Here is an 18,448-nt window from a genome sequence, read left to right on the forward strand (position 1 = left end):
TGTTTTCCTCAAAGTATTTACCCTTCTTTTAATTAACATCAAGTTTATTTATTTAAATTCTAATATTCGTCGGGTAAATTTTACTACCAACGGTGCTTTATCCGTCTTTTAGTATTAACGCGATTTGATTACCAAACCCGTTTTCGGGGTGTTACAAGTCTACCCCCCTTAGAGAGGTTTCGTCCTCGAAACCTGTTCTTACATAATTCATTGAGTTTAAACTCAATGTATTTGAGCCGAGAGGTCTTTTAAACATTACCTATACTTCTTAACCAATCGTTAGTATTACCCGAAAAGTACGGTAACATCTTTTAGTTACTAATTGTCTTCATATCTCATACGACATAGTGTAACTTCGAAATAACGTAATTCCGTTATTTCTACTAGTTTAGTTAACTTAGCGATTTCCATCGCTTTTATATATTATCGAATTCTTTATGAATCCATTACTTTGACCCGTTTAAAGGTCTCTAGTGAAATCTTTCACTCTAGCAACAATTCCTTTTATTTTCAAATTTATTTATTCGGTTTAGTTATACCGAATTTACCGTTTACTAGCGAACCAAATTTCTTAACTTGAATTGCTGACCTTAACCGGTTTCACTAACTAGACTTATTTGTCCAGTTCCTTTTTACCGCTTGCTTGGTTATAATGTGATTCTACTTCACATTACATTTCTTGACCATGATTGTGTTACATCATGTTTAATTTATATCAACCTTTCATTTTCGAAAATATCACTTTTCGAGTATATCGTCTTGCGCCTATCAGTGTCAAGACTTGTATCTTTCATGCTTACTATTTAAATTCCTATCAGAATTTATGTTTGTAAAAAAAAACATTATTTCTTACTAAAACCGAAGTTTTAGTTTTAGGATCTTCTCTTTAACTTTTGTCAATCATCCATACTAGGATACTGACAGTCCGTAATTTAATCCCTTACAGTATTAGTTTTATGCGGGGATTCTTAACTGATTTCCTCGCTTTATTCCTTCTAACCCGTAGGTTTTATCACTTAGCCTTACGGGCTATTTTTGATTAGACATTCACCTTTCTAAGGCGAAGTCCTTATAACTTCTTTCTAATCATGACCCGTGGGTCGTTTTAGTCCGTATATCTCTCATTTGTTTATAACCCTAAAGGTTATGTTGATCCCGTAGATCACTCTTTTTACTAGTGTCTTATTAAAATATATATATTTGGTGTAAAAGCACTCTTTTTACGTTTGAATTTCATTTGTCTCAAGCTTACCGTTATCCGGCTTGCGCTTACTTACGCCTTCAAGCATTATACTTTATTCAACCCATTCAATCTCAAAATGGCTGAATATAATTATCAGAATTTCTATTTACGAAATTTTTATGGTTTTTTTTTTTTGTCATAACTCATAATCCGAGTCTTTTGACTTTAAATTCAAGTTCTCGTTTCTCGGTTTACGTATGTGTTTAATTCTTACCCATCAACCGGGTGTTTTACCAAAGTCGTTATTATTGCAATCCTCCCGGTATGCATTAAGACCTTGCTTCATTTTTATATTCTGACCTTGTCTTTAAGTTCGACGTTTTACAAAAATGACCCGTTAAGGGACATATTTGCATTTTCCAGGTTCGAGTGCAAGTACACCCCCTCCCAATGCATATCTAACTCATCTTACATGTTTACATTCTCCGGGTTCGAGTGTAAGTATCACTCCCTCCCAATATTTGTCTAAATCGTTTTACATGCTTGATGTTTTCTGGGTTCGAGTGTAAGTACACTCCCTCCCAATACTTGTCTAAATCATTTTACATGCTTGATGTTTTCTGGGTTCGAGTGTAAGTACACTCCCTCCCAATACTTGTCTAAATCATTTTACATGCTTGATGTTTTCTGGGTTCGAGTGTAAGTACACTCCCTCCCAATACTTGTCTAAATCATTTTACATGCTTGATGTTTTCTGGGTTCGAGTGTAAGTACACTCCCTCCCAATACTTGTCTAAATCATTTTACATGCTTGATGTTTTCTGGGTTCGAGTGTAAGTACACTCCCTCCCAATACTTGTCTAAATCATTTTACATGCTTGTTTGTCCCTTCACTCGGGCTCATTATCCTAATGTAATACGCTCCCGTCACTTGGTTGTGCGTTTACATTATTATCAAATATTTTGCTTATCTGATTCATTTGGGCACTTTTTAATTAGTCCCATTCACCCTGCCCTTACTACATCGGATGTAAACGTGTCCACCATAAGAAGTTCATGGTAACATATGCCGCTACTTACTTGGCCAGAGTAAGCGATTAACACATGACACGCATGACCTTTTTACAGTTTTCACATCACGCCCTATGTAAGTAATACCTCTATCTGTTTTTCTTGGAAACAATATCCCGGATAGGTTTTCTATTCAGGTCTTTCCAAGTTTTTAATTTACATATGCAACTTTTAAGTTCCTACTTATTGTTGCATATTACTATTTATGCTATTATTTAAAATGTGCACCTGGTAATGTTTTCCCCGAGGGGCGTTCTTTGCCATTAACCTTGTGCGCGGTCATTACGCGATTTAGTCCTCGGTGAGTATGCTCCTCTTGTCATACTTCGGACCGTTCCATCATCATATCCACAATTCGTTTGACTCTCGTCGTCTTCAAACGCGAGTGTCCTTTAATTAAAACATTCACAAAAGTTAGTAACGTCAACCTCAATAATCGCCCGTATTATAATACAAGGCTTTTTCTACTACACGCGTCAACGCGCGTATTTTTGTCAACTATTTCAATCATTTTAATTGGGGTAACGCGTATCACACGATAGCCCTATGTGTTGTTTACAACACTTTAGCATACTAACTATTCACGTACTTGTACTTACCGGATTTGAGATCAAGCCTCGAACCGAACACTATTCTTTGTCAAGAGCATAAGGTTTAAGTCCAAGCATGGTTCCTCCCCACCATACTCGAATCTCTTAAACCAAGGCTCTGATACCAACTTGTAACACCCTAGTTATTTTATATGTAAATACCAACAATTAGATGTGTAGTTAAGACTACACATGCTATATAAATACGGGTTTATTAAAAACTTTTACAAATCATCCGTTATTCTACAAAACGAGATCGAATTCGTTGATTAAAATCTACAACGTTGCAATGCGCGGAAGCGTGTATCTTTATCGTGTTCGGTTCTTCGCTGAGCTTGATCGTCCTCCGGCATCCCAGAAAGCACCTATATTTCATAAATATGAAATGCTTTAGTCATACGGTATCTAAAACGCATCTAAACGAGTCCGGAAAACAAAACTGATCAAAAATACATTTTTTGCACAAGGTCCACCGTAAATTACGGTGGACACCGTAATTTACGGTAGTTCTTGTTTTGATTTCTTTCCATCGTAAATCAGGAGTGTTTCACCGTAAACCATTTCAGGTCCACCGTAAATTACGGTGGCACCGTAATTTACGGTGGCACCTGCATCACACCTTTCCATTTTGCCGTAATTTGACACGAAATCTTTCGTATCTTTCAAACCGCTTATCCGTTTGACCTACCGTTTCTTCCTACATGTTTGTAATTTAATTCTCCATCATGTGGAGTTAAGATCTGACATCCGGATTAAATAAAATTGAGACTTTTAAGCCTTCGGCTTATTATCTTTTCAACAATTTTCGACCCGACTATGTGATTATCAAACAAACATGTTTGTTTGACCACCATTCCTCATGAACCCTTAAATTCTAATATTGTCAATCATATTAAGTACTGAACACGGGTTTCTACACAATTATTTACCCGTTTTTGTTTAAAATCTTATTTTGACCCATTAAGGGTATTTACGACCATTTTAACACAAACGGTGCTCATTTCTCATGTACCTCATAGTTCCACCAATTTGTTATTAGCTAGTCTTCCACCACAACTATGAATGTGGTGGATTTAACGAAATGGACTATTTATTCCGAGTTTAATCCTACGGATGTGTTATTTTTGCGGCAACACACAAATTAAGCATTTAACTCTTGAAAGTTTATGTCTACAACTTTCATGCGCGTCTAAAGGTTACAAGATCGTAAGATAAGTTCCTAAACAACCTTTATAAGTTGTTTGCTCAATTTACCCTTCAAGGGCATTTTAGTCGACATTAGCCCCTCATTTACTACGAAGGGCTTTCAATACATATTTGACCAAGTTTGTATGTTAACTATAATCGTATGCATACGTACCTGGCTAGGGTCAACATATAGACCCAATTTATACCTCGCTTTTATCATCACACTTAGTGTGGGCGAAATTAACTGAATCGCTAATCGCTCCTGTCAACACAAGACTTGACAATCGCATTAGTCGATATTGTCAAATAGTGTTATCACCACCATTTGACCCGTTCGGCCTATATGCCCAACGTTGCCTATTAAATCAAAAACATGGTTTTTGACTTCTAATTCATACATCCATCCCGTCCCGGATTTCATTACCGAATCCCCTTTTTGCCATAAACCATGGTTTTTATCATCTTTATATGTTCCGACTCGTATCAATCACGTCGGAAATCCACATTTTCAATATTAGCATTATTGCATCTATAACGTATAGAATGAACAAGTAATCTACACAATTATGTAAGTTTCACTTACCTTGCATCCGAGCTACGCTTTTCTTCCATGCTTGACTTGTTTGACCCGCTTTCACTCCAAGCTTCCACCTAGCTTGTTACGCGTCAAACTATCATCATCGTTTTCAAGGTGGTTAGTTTAATCATACTCTAATACGATTATTCCACCTTATGCATTTCATATCAAAATTGCTATTTATCGTATTATAGGTCAGTTTGACCTTTTTAATAGTCAAATGCCCATTAGTATACTAATTTGCATTTTCGAGTTATCAACTAGTTTTAGCACTCTTTAACTACTCGGTAGGCGTTATCTTTAGACCTCCGTTTTAACCAAAGTTCTAATCGCGTTTAACACATTTAGAACTCTCTTTAATCACTTTTTGCATAATAGTCGAAACATCACAACTAGGTGTTTTAACTACAAAATTCTAGTTTCGAGCCTTCTTTGAGGCATTTCAACGAACACCTTAAGGGCAGAATTTTACATGTTTATTTATCATGTCTCTAGCTTATCTCTTACCCCAAATTTCACATAAATCAACCATCTTACAAAGTGGTTAACTTCTATAATTTCTGAATTCACTTCACAATCGTCAATTTACACTAGATCAACAATCTATTTCCTAGTGTTCATCATATTAACATAAAACCCACTTAGCTTATCAATGGATCATCATGAATCTCATAGTTTTTCCAACAATCTAACATGTTATTGACTAGGGTTTACTCCTAGACATCATATTACTTCAAGATTCACTCATGCATGACATAATCAAGCTCAATTTCAGTTTCTTACAAATAACCTAGAATTTTGAGATGGATCAAAACGTCACAATTTTACATACCTTGTGATCCTTTCAACTTGGTGTTCATGAATACGAGCTTGGATTTCGATTTGGGACTGATTTGGCCTCTCAATTTCTTGGATTTAGGCAAGTTAGGGTTGAACAAAGGAACTTCCTTTGCCCCTGTGGAAGACATCGACCAGAACACACACTCAAGGTGTGTGTTTTGGTGTAGAGAGTTTTATTTAATTAAAACTTGTTTCTAGTTTGTCCCTTATGGCCCCTCTAATTCACCCAAGTTACATTGAGTGTATTTTAACCAATTTCTTTATTACTACAAGACTTGTAATTTAACTAGGTTATTTACTTCCTAATTATTTTATCTTGTTCATAACCGATATTTAATATATATGTACGAAACCTATATATCTTTGGGGGGTGTTTCCCTATCCTTTATATTTCGGGTCCCGTCAACTCGGGCCTTTTATATACTTTGTTTTCCTCAAAGTATTTACCCTTCTTTTAATTAACATCAAGTTTATTTATTTAAATTCTAATATTCGTCGGGTAAATTTTACTACCAACGGTGCTTTATCCGTCTTTTAGTATTAACGCGATTTGATTACCAAACCCGTTTTCGGGGTGTTACAAGTCTACCCCCCTTAGAGAGGTTTCGTCCTCGAAACCTGTTCTTACATAATTCATTGAGTTTAAACTCAATGTATTTGAGCCGAGAGGTCTTTTAAACATTACCTATACTTCTTAACCAATCGTTAGTATTACCCGAAAAGTACGGTAACATCTTTTAGTTACTAATTGTCTTCATATCTCATACGACATAGTGTAACTTCGAAATAACGTAATTCCGTTATTTCTACTAGTTTAGTTAACTTAGCGATTTCCATCGCTTTTATATATTATCGAATTCTTTATGAATCCATTACTTTGACCCGTTTAAAGGTCTCTAGTGAAATCTTTCACTCTAGCAACAATTCCTTTTATTTTCAAATTTATTTATTCGGTTTAGTTATACCGAATTTACCGTTTACTAGCGAACCAAATTTCTTAACTTGAATTGCTGACCTTAACCGGTTTCACTAACTAGACTTATTTGTCCAGTTCCTTTTTACCGCTTGCTTGGTTATAATGTGATTCTACTTCACATTACATTTCTTGACCATGATTGTGTTACATCATGTTTAATTTATATCAACCTTTCATTTTCGAAAATATCACTTTTCGAGTATATCGTCTTGCGCCTATCAGTGTCAAGACTTGTATCTTTCATGCTTACTATTTAAATTCCTATCAGAATTTATGTTTGTAAAAAAAAACATTATTTCTTACTAAAACCGAAGTTTTAGTTTTAGGATCTTCTCTTTAACTTTTGTCAATCATCCATACTAGGATACTGACAGTCCGTAATTTAATCCCTTACAGTATTAGTTTTATGCGGGGATTCTTAACTGATTTCCTCGCTTTATTCCTTCTAACCCGTAGGTTTTATCACTTAGCCTTACGGGCTATTTTTGATTAGACATTCACCTTTCTAAGGCGAAGTCCTTATAACTTCTTTCTAATCATGACCCGTGGGTCGTTTTAGTCCGTATATCTCTCATTTGTTTATAACCCTAAAGGTTATGTTGATCCCGTAGATCACTCTTTTTACTAGTGTCTTATTAAAATATATATATTTGGTGTAAAAGCACTCTTTTTACGTTTGAATTTCATTTGTCTCAAGCTTACCGTTATCCGGCTTGCGCTTACTTACGCCTTCAAGCATTATACTTTATTCAACCCATTCAATCTCAAAATGGCTGAATATAATTATCAGAATTTCTATTTACGAAATTTTTATGGTTTTTTTTTTTTGTCATAACTCATAATCCGAGTCTTTTGACTTTAAATTCATGTTCTCGTTTCTCGGTTTACGTATGTGTTTAATTCTTACCCATCAACCGGGTGTTTTACCAAAGTCGTTATTATTGCAATCCTCCCGGTATGCATTAAGACCTTGCTTCATTTTTATATTCTGACCTTGTCTTTAAGTTCGACGTTTTACAAAAATGACCCGTTAAGGGACATATTTGCATTTTCCAGGTTCGAGTGCAAGTACACCCCCTCCCAATGCATATCTAACTCATCTTACATGTTTACATTCTCCGGGTTCGAGTGTAAGTATCACTCCCTCCCAATATTTGTCTAAATCGTTTTACATGCTTGATGTTTTCTGGGTTCGAGTGTAAGTACACTCCCTCCCAATACTTGTCTAAATCATTTTACATGCTTGATGTTTTCTGGGTTCGAGTGTAAGTACACTCCCTCCCAATACTTGTCTAAATCATTTTACATGCTTGATGTTTTCTGGGTTCGAGTGTAAGTACACTCCCTCCCAATACTTGTCTAAATCATTTTACATGCTTGATGTTTTCTGGGTTCGAGTGTAAGTACACTCCCTCCCAATACTTGTCTAAATCATTTTACATGCTTGATGTTTTCTGGGTTCGAGTGTAAGTACACTCCCTCCCAATACTTGTCTAAATCATTTTACATGCTTGTTTGTCCCTTCACTCGGGCTCATTATCCTAATGTAATACGCTCCCGTCACTTGGTTGTGCGTTTACATTACTATCAAATATTTTGCTTATCTGATTCATTTGGGCACTTTTTAATTAGTCCCATTCACCCTGCCCTTACTACATCGGATGTAAACGTGTCCACCATAAGAAGTTCATGGTAACATATGCCGCTACTTACTTGGCCAGAGTAAGCGATTAACACATGACACGCATGACCTTTTTACAGTTTTCACATCACGCCCTATGTAAGTAATACCTCTATCTGTTTTTCTTGGAAACAATATCCCGGATAGGTTTTCTATTCAGGTCTTTCCAAGTTTTTAATTTACATATGCAACTTTTAAGTTCCTACTTATTGTTGCATATTACTATTTATGCTATTATTTAAAATGTGCACCTGGTAATGTTTTCCCCGAGGGGCGTTCTTTGCCATTAACCTTGTGCGCGGTCATTACGCGATTTAGTCCTCGGTGAGTATGCTCCTCTTGTCATACTTCGGACCGTTCCATCATCATATCCACAATTCGTTTGACTCTCGTCGTCTTCAAACGCGAGTGTCCTTTAATTAAAACATTCACAAAAGTAAGTAACGTCAACCTCAATAATCGCCCGTATTATAATACAAGGCTTTTTCTACTACACGCGTCAACGCGCGTATTTTTGTCAACTATTTCAATCATTTTAATTGGGGTAACGCGTATCACACGATAGCCCTATGTGTTGTTTACAACACTTTAGCATACTAACTATTCACGTACTTGTACTTACCGGATTTGCGATCAAGCCTCGAACCGAACACTATTCTTTGTCAAGAGCATAAGGTTTAAGTCCAAGCATGGTTCCTCCCCACCATACTCGAATCTCTTAAACCAAGGCTCTGATACCAACTTGTAACACCCTAGTTATTTTATATGTAAATACCAACAATTAGATGTGTAGTTAAGACTACACATGCTATATAAATACGGGTTTATTAAAAACTTTTACAAATCATCCGTTATTCTACAAAACGAGATCGAATTCGTTGATTAAAATCTACAACGTTGCAATGCGCGGAAGCGTGTATCTTTATCGTGTTCGGTTCTTCGCTGAGCTTGATCGTCCTCCGGCATCCCAGAAAGCACCTATATTTCATAAATATGAAATGCTTTAGTCATACGGTATCTAAAACGCATCTAAACGAGTCCGGAAAACAAAACTGATCAAAAATACATTTTTTGCACAAGGTCCACCGTAAATTACGGTGGACACCGTAATTTACGGTAGTTCTTGTTTTGATTTCTTTCCATCGTAAATCAGGAGTGTTTCACCGTAAACCATTTCAGGTCCACCGTAAATTACGGTGGCACCGTAATTTACGGTGGCACCTGCATCACACCTTTCCATTTTGCCGTAATTTGACACGAAATCTTTCGTATCTTTCAAACCGCTTATCCGTTTGACCTACCGTTTCTTCCTACATGTTTGTAATTTAATTCTCCATCATGTGGAGTTAAGATCTGACATCCGGATTAAATTAAATTGAGACTTTTAAGCCTTCGGCTTATTATCTTTTCAACAATTTTCGACCCGACTATGTGATTATCAAACAAACATGTTTGTTTGACCACCATTCCTCATGAACCCTTAAATTCTAATATTGTCAATCATATTAAGTACTGAACACGGGTTTCTACACAATTATTTACCCGTTTTTGTTTAAAATCTTATTTTGACCCATTAAGGGTATTTACGACCATTTTAACACAAACGGTGCTCATTTCTCATGTACCTCATAGTTCCACCAATTTGTTATTAGCTAGTCTTCCACCACAACTATGAATGTGGTGGATTTAACGAAATGGACTATTTATTCCGAGTTTAATCCTACGGATGTGTTATTTTTGCGGCAACACACAAATTAAGCATTTAACTCTTGAAAGTTTATGTCTACAACTTTCATGCGCGTCTAAAGGTTACAAGATCGTAAGATAAGTTCCTAAACAACCTTTATAAGTTGTTTGCTCAATTTACCCTTCAAGGGCATTTTAGTCGACATTAGCCCCTCATTTACTACGAAGGGCTTTCAATACATATTTGACCAAGTTTGTATGTTAACTATAATCGTATGCATACGTACCTGGCTAGGGTCAACATATAGACCCAATTTATACCTCGCTTTTATCATCACACTTAGTGTGGGCGAAATTAACTGAATCGCTAATCGCTCCTGTTAACACAAGACTTGACAATCGCATTAGTCGATATTGTCAAATAGTGTTATCACCACCATTTGACCCGTTCGGCCTATATGCCCAACGTTGCCTATTAAATCAAAAACATGGTTTTTGACTTCTAATTCATACATCCATCCCGTCCCGGATTTCATTACCGAATCCCCTTTTTGCCATAAACCATGGTTTTTATCATCTTTATATGTTCCGAATCGTATCAATCACGTCGGAAATCCACATTTTCAATATTAGCATTATTGCATCTATAACGTATAGAATGAACAAGTAATCTACACAATTATGTAAGTTTCACTTACCTTGCATCCGAGCTACGCTTTTCTTCCATGCTTGACTTGTTTGACCCGCTTTCACTCCAAGCTTCCACCTAGCTTGTTACGCGTCAAACTATCATCATCGTTTTCAAGGTGGTTAGTTTAATCATACTCTAATACGATTATTCCACCTTATGCATTTCATATCAAAATTGCTATTTATCGTATTATAGGTCAGTTTGACCTTTTTAATAGTCAAATGCCCATTAGTATACTAATTTGCATTTTCGAGTTATCAACTAGTTTTAGCACTCTTTAACTACTCGGTAGGCGTTATCTTTAGACCTCCGTTTTAACCAAAGTTCTAATCGCGTTTAACACATTTAGAACTCTCTTTAATCACTTTTTGCATAATAGTCGAAACATCACAACTAGGTGTTTTAACTACAAAATTCTAGTTTCGAGCCTTCTTTGAGGCATTTCAACGAACACCTTAAGGGCAGAATTTTACATGTTTATTTATCATGTCTCTAGCTTATCTCTTACCCCAAATTTCACATAAATCAACCATCTTACAAAGTGGTTAACTTCTATAATTTCTGAATTCACTTCAAAATCGTCAATTTACACTAGATCAACAATCTATTTCCTAGTGTTCATCATATTAACATAAAACCCACTTAGCTTATCAATGGATCATCATGAATCTCATAGTTTTTCCAACAATCTAACATGTTATTGACTAGGGTTTACTCCTAGACATCATATTACTTCAAGATTCACTCATGCATGACATAATCAAGCTCAATTTCAGTTTCTTACAAATAACCTAGAATTTTGAGATGGATCAAAACGTCACAATTTTACATACCTTGTGATCCTTTCAACTTGGTGTTCATGAATACGAGCTTGGATTTCGATTTGGGACTGATTTGGCCTCTCAATTTCTTGGATTTAGGCAAGTTAGGGTTGAACAAAGGAACTTCCTTTGCCCCTGTGGAAGACATCGACCAGAACACACACTCAAGGTGTGTGTTTTGGTGTAGAGAGTTTTATTTAATTAAAACTTGTTTCTAGTTTGTCCCTTATGGCCCCTCTAATTCACCCAAGTTACATTGAGTGTATTTTAACCAATTTCTTTATTACTACAAGACTTGTAATTTAACTAGGTTATTTACTTCCTAATTATTTTATCTTGTTCATAACCGATATTTAATATATATGTACGAAACCTATATATCTGTGGGGGGTGTTTCCCTATCCTTTATATTTCGGGTCCCGTCAACTCGGGCCTTTTATATACTTTGTTTTCCTCAAAGTATTTACCCTTCTTTTAATTAACATCAAGTTTATTTATTTAAATTCTAATATTCTTCGGGTAAATTTTACTACCAACGGTGCTTTATCCGTCTTTTAGTATTAACGCGATTTGATTACCAAACCCGTTTTCGGGGTGTTACACAAAGCTTTTGTTTCAAAGTCAAAAACGCTTCCTCTTGTTTGACTCCCCAATCAAATGGCTTGTTCTTCTGAGTTAGAGCAGTTAGAGGAACTGCAATCTTCGAGAAATTCTCAATGAAGCGGCGATAATAACCCGCTAGACCAAGAAAAGAACGAACCTCAGTAGGAGTAGTTGGCGTATCCCAATCCTTAATCGCACTGATCTTGGAGGGATCTACATGAATACCTTGTTCGTTGACAATGTGTCCCAAGACTTGAACTTCTTTAAGCCAGAATTCACACTTGGAGAATTTGGCGAAAAGTTGCTCTTTCCTTACGAGTTCCAATGTAAGACGAAGATGTTGTTCATGATCAGCTCGTGTCTTAGAATATATCAAAATGTCATCAATGAAAACTGTGACAACTCGAATTTCCAAGATTCCTATTTCGCATTTATTGCACGTTCATGTATTGTTTAGTTGTATAATTGCACAAATAATTGGATATGGAACTGTAACGTTTTGATACAATGAAGTGTATTGTGTGATTATGCATGGTTATGTGTTAATTGTGAAAGACTTGTCAAATATGTGAACTTGGTGGTGAAACTGTGAAATTGTTGTGAGATGGTGTGCTTGTGTAAAATATAATAATAAAGGGTGTAAAGAGTTATTAGTGAAACCTAAATCATACTTAACCCTAAATCATTCACTAAACCTCACATAAAAATCCAAGCACGTACTTTCACTTCTTTGGTTCTCTCTGGCAATCATCACATCATCATTGGCAAGCTATTCATCACTTTCGATTCCACATTTTCTCTAGAATCAACACAAGGTAAATGATTATTGTTTATTGATTGCTTGATTATTATCAATTCTTGATTCTTGATTATGTGTTCATGAAAACCCTAGTTCTTCACATGCTAAGTTCTGTAATCGTTAATGTGATTCTGATTATTGTGATTATGATGATTGACTAGTTGTATAATCGATTGCTTGATGATTTTGATGCATGATATGAAGAAATATTGATTGTTGTGTTGATCACTGCTATACAGATACGTAATTAGGGTTTTCTGGAGCGTATGAAGAACGTAACTGACACTCTTATGATTTATGTTCCGCTTGATGACTGATGTTACTTGTAGTCTGAGGTTATCAAGATGCCTTAGTCCGACTTTTATATGATACATAAATGTGTCCGACTTTTAGATGAAGCATGCTAGTCCGACCTTTTGTTTTTAAAGGGATGTCCGACCTCTTGTGAATGGCAAGGGTCCGAGTTTTGGCAAGACCATAGGGAGTCTGAGTTTGTTTAATGCATGATGTAGTCCGACCTTTGCAAAGTGTGGGGGTCCGACTTTTATTATGAGCATGTTGTCCGAGTTTGATGATGACCATAGTTGTCCGAAGTTTAAACCCCCCACCACCCTTTAGTCCGACTTTTGGAAAGGTAAACATCCCTTGGTCCGAGTTTAGGGCTCTAAGGCCTTGGTCCGACATTTTAACATGGCACAAGGATGTCCGAGTTTTGAGGGGGGGCCTCCCCTGTCCGAATTTAAAGGGGGGGGGGAGCCCCTTGGTCCGATTTTTTTGGGATAAAAACATTTGTATCCGACCTTTGAGATGTTGTCTGAACTCTTGGTGGAAGATCTATTGAGCCGAGTCTATTGCATGAACATATGATCTGAGTTTTGGTTGCCTGTTAAGTGATTAACTTGGTAGGATTTAACTGTGTTACATTTATTAGATATGTACAGGTTATGCCAATTGATTAGTCTAGTAAACCGTAAAGTGTGTTATTGATAAACTGCGTTAGATTGTAAATTCAGTTAAACATGTTAACTCCGTTATGACTGTAAAGATGTTAACTTAGTAGACGTGTAACATTGCTAGTGTGTAAATCCTGTTAAGGGTGTTAACTTGGTGAAGTATGTTAACTGCATGTTCTTCTTATCAAGCATGAATTGTATGAAGACGATTAACTGGTTGTAATGCCTGATGATAACTGTTACACACACTTTGTGATGAACTTTGCATGCAAAACCTTACAAACATGTACTGACTGTGAACACATGCATACTCTAGGCTTTGATTGATTACTTGTGAGTGCATAACCTAGCATACCGAGCAAACCAAGGTGAGTTCACACTCTTACTAAGGCATGGGATTCCCAGGGCACGGGAATTGGGATTGAAGGATTGAGATTGAATAGAACTGTACTTACACTGTTACAAGACTACCATACCATCGTCCTCGGTTGTGCAGGACACATGCGTAAAACCTACGTATACTTGTATTGCTCACTGTCCTCAGGTTGCGAAGGACACTCACGTAAAACCTACGTGAACTTATACTCGCTACTGCCTCGGTTGTGTCAGGCACTTACGTAAAACCTACGTAAACCCCCGCGTACCCCTATCCTCGGTTGTGAAGGATTACTTACGTAAAACCTACGTAAACTTGTACGTGTTACTGTTCTCGGGATATGTAGAACACTTATGGTTACGAATAGTCTAGTGGTTAGACAACATGGGAAGCCCCTACCAATAGAACGTACTATCGGCCCAGTAGAGCCACATGTTACAAACGAATATACAATTACGCATTTACTTTCTGTGAACTCGCTCAACTAGTTGTTGATCCTCTGTTACATGCCTTGCAGGTCGTTAGATACATGGAGCTTGCACAGGGAGGAGCTGGTCGTTGTGGGCTTGGATCGTGATTGTCTTGTTAAACACTTACGACATTTGATACTTTATTATGATGGGTTTTATTTATATGCTTCCGCTAAACAATGATAACTTACTTATGTTTTGGAACACCTTTCATATGGATTTTGTTTGGTTTAATAGCAATTACTTTTACTATATATATTATTCTATATGATTGGTGGCTTGATCCTGGTCAGTCACGCTCCCAAGCGGTGATACTCCGCTGGTGGATTTTGGGGGTGTGACAGATTGGTATCAGAGCCATTGGTTATAGAGAACTTGGTTTTAATATGGGGAAAACGTTTTTATTAAAACCAGACTATAACCAGAACAGTGCTCTCAACGATCCACAACGACGCTTCGCTCCACGTGCAAGACTCAACATACTAGGTAATAAGGTTTATGTTTATTGCCTGCATGCTAGAATTGCATAGAACTTTGCTCGTAGTATGCTTAGATTACACTGCTCATTACTTGTTATTGCTTGAGAACACCTATGTGCTTACACTCTTCTGTCATCGCACTATTCGCGAACCTTTCTCACTTATGTTGCCTTTGATGTGAAGATCAATGGCCGGACGAATTAACATGACACAAGCCCAGTTGACGGCTTTCGTTAATGAACAAGTTGCTGCGGCACTTGCAGCTGCTCAAGCAGGTAGTATACCCTGCAGTTTAGACTCACACTAGGATCTTTAGATCCTACATTAACTCTTGTGTTTAACCTTGTCCTATTCGTACACAATAGGTCAACACGCTCAGCAGCCCGTCTACACTTTCAAGAACTTTATGGATTGTCGTCCTAGCACATTTAGTGGCACTGAAAGAGCGGTTGGACTCCTCCACTGGTTTGAAAAGCTCGAGTCTGTGTTCGAGATGTGTGAATGCCCTGAGGCTCGCAGGGTGAAATATGCCACTGGTACTTTAGAGGGGATCGCTCTAACTTGGTGGAACGCACAAGTGCAGATCTTAGGGTTGGCAGCTGCTAACGCCACCCCTTGGGATGATTTCAAGGAACTGATCAAAAGGGAATACTGCACACGGGAAGACATTCATAAGTTGGAAGATGAACTTTATCATTTGAAAATGACTGGGTCAGAAATCGAAGCTTACACTAAACAGTCGAACGAGTTGGCTGTGCTGTGTCCAACTATGGTGGACCCTCCAATCAAGCGCATTTAGTTGGGGGTGTTCATCGAATCGAATATCGAATTTTCGAATTATTCGAATCGAATTGTTCGAAAAAAATTTTTTACTCCTTGAATTCGTATTCGATTCGAATTCGATTAAAACCTATCGAATTCGAATCGAATTCGTATTCGAATAAAAAACCCAATTCGTATTCGATTCGTATTCGATTAAAATTTCGAATTCGAATCGAATTCGAATAAATTCGATTTAATTCAGATTCTTTAAAACATGTAAAAACTATAAAAATGAAACAGAAATTTTAAAGCACCCATAAAACACGATATCACATTAAAAAGTTTCAAATAAAGTACCACAAGTCTAACATTCAAAACGAGAAGCCGGGAATAATCGCTCCACATTATAAGTTAATATTTTTATGTTTAGAAATCTATTGATAGATTTGTTAATTAGGTTTTACTTATGGGTCATGTAGTGGGTAATTTTAATACTTGGAAAAAAATTAGAAAAGAAATTATAGTGTAGTTTAATAAAAGTTATATATTTATTATATAAAAAAATAATAAATAAAAATGTATAATTTTTATTCGAATTTCGAATCGAATCGAATTTGAAATTATAAATTCGTATTCGATTCGTATTCGATTTACTTGACTCGAATTGAATCGAATTCAAATTCGAATTCTTATAATCGAAACGAATTCTTGATAATCGAATCGAATTTAAACGAATTTCGAATTTTTCGAATTCGAAACGAATCCTGAACACCCCTACATTGAGTTGTACCTCAAGGGATTAGCGCCAGAGATACAGAGCCATGTGACATCGGCTAATCTTGACAACATTCAGGCTATTCAGCGCCTCGCTCATCGCATCACAGATCAGGCAGTGGATCAGAACAGATTGCCTAAACGTATCAGCGCTACTGCTACCGCTACTACTTCTGCTACACTTGCTACTCCCAGTGACAACAAAAGAAAATGGGATGGGGATTCTAGCAAGGGACCAGCTTCAGTTCAGTCACAGGTTCAGCAGCGAAAGACTGACAGTGATCAGAGTCCCAATCAGCACTCCTCGGGCAGCCACAGGCAGGGTGGATATCGAGGGAACCTCCCAAAGTATAACAACTGCAACAGACACCACAGTGGCCAGTGTAACAAGGGTCGCTGTCAAAGATGCCTCAAGATGGGTCATGAGGCCAAGGATTGTAGAAGCCCTCGGCCTGGGAACCAGAATCAGCAGCAGCCACAAGCACAGCAGAATCAGCAACAGGGCAACAAGGGGTGTTTTCATTGCGGCGCAGAAGGGCACTTCAAAAGGCACTGTCCTCGGCTAAACAGGAACCAGAACAACAACAACAATAACAACAATCAGGGAAATGGCAACAACAACAACAACGGTGGGAACAACAACGGCAATGAAGCAAGGGGTCGTGCATTTGTGTTGGGGCAGGGTGATGCCAGAAATGATCCCAACGTAGTTATGGGTAAGTTTCTTCTCGACGATATTTATGTTACTGTTTTGTTTGATTCGGGTGCGGATACGAGTTATATGTCTTTGAAAATGAGTAAATTGTTAAAACGTACACCAACACCCCTAAACACCAAGCATGTCGTAGAGTTAGCTAATGGTAAGAGTGTAGAAGCCGCGCATGTAGTCAAGGGTTGTAACATCGTTCTAGCGGGTCAGGCCTTCTCGATTGATCTTATTCCAATAGTTCTGGGTAGTTTCGACATCGTCATCGGCATGGATTGGTTATCCAAGCTGCAGGCGGAGATCCTATGCAAGGAGAAGATCATTCGTATTCCTCGTACGGGAAAGGAACCTCTCGAAGTTCAAGGCGACAAGAGTGGTGCTGTGGTTGGCATCATCTATTTCTTGAAGGCTCAGAAATGTTTACGAAAGGGTCACACGGCCATTTTGGCTCTAGTTACTGATGCATCGACAAAAGAGAAAAGAATAGAAGATATTCCAGTTGTACGTGAATTTCCTCAAGTGTTTCCCGAAGAGTTGCCTGGTCTACCGCCTCATCGCCAGGTCGAATTTCAAGTCGAGCTAGCTCCAGGAGCAGCACCTATAGCTCGTGCACCGTATCGTTTAGCTCCAACTGAATTGGAAGAACTGTCTAAGCAACTACAAGAGCTCTTGGATAAGGGTTTCATTCGTCCAAGCTCTTCGCCTTGGGGAGCTCCAGTATTATTCGTGAAAAAGAAGGATGGCACTTTCAGGATGTGCATAGACTACCGCGAACTGAACAAGGTCACAGTGAAGAACCGTTATCCTCTTCCACGCATTGACGACTTATTCGACCAGTTGCAAGGGTCGAGTTAGTACTCCAAGATTGATCTAAGGTCAGGGTATCATCAGCTGAGAGTCCGGGATGAGGACGTCTCCAAAACAGCATTCAGAACTCGCTACGGTCATTACGAGTTTCTAGTCATGCCATTCGGGCTTACGAACGCGCCTGCAGTTTTCATGGATCTTATGAACAGGGTGTGCAAACCCTATCTTGACAAGTTCGTCATTGTCTTCATCGACGACATTCTGATCTACTCCAAGAGTCAGGAGGAACACGAGCAGAACTTACGACTTATCTTGGAACTTCTTCGAAAGGAACAACTGTACGCCAAGTTTTCAAAATGCGACTTCTGGCTTCGTGAAGTCCACTTTCTAGGCCATGTGGTGAACAGGGATGGGA

The 18,448-nt window shown here is 37.7% G+C and overlaps 1 long non-coding RNA gene across 1 annotated transcript; it reads right to left on the minus strand.

Annotated features, from left to right (window-relative positions):
• Positions 1–3,098: 3,098 nt before the first annotated feature.
• On the minus strand, positions 3,099–5,746 carry LOC110891881. Its single transcript, XR_004872306.1, has 3 exons — positions 5,442–5,746; positions 4,205–4,703; positions 3,099–3,209 (listed from the first exon to the last, which is right to left on the minus strand). It is a non-coding gene; the product is annotated as an uncharacterized LOC110891881 (long non-coding RNA).
• Positions 5,747–18,448: the final 12,702 nt, after the last annotated feature.

The sequence above is a fragment of the Helianthus annuus genome, chromosome 11, assembly GCF_002127325.2.
Source record: "Helianthus annuus cultivar XRQ/B chromosome 11, HanXRQr2.0-SUNRISE, whole genome shotgun sequence".
Taxonomy (NCBI): Eukaryota; Viridiplantae; Streptophyta; class Magnoliopsida; order Asterales; family Asteraceae; genus Helianthus; species Helianthus annuus.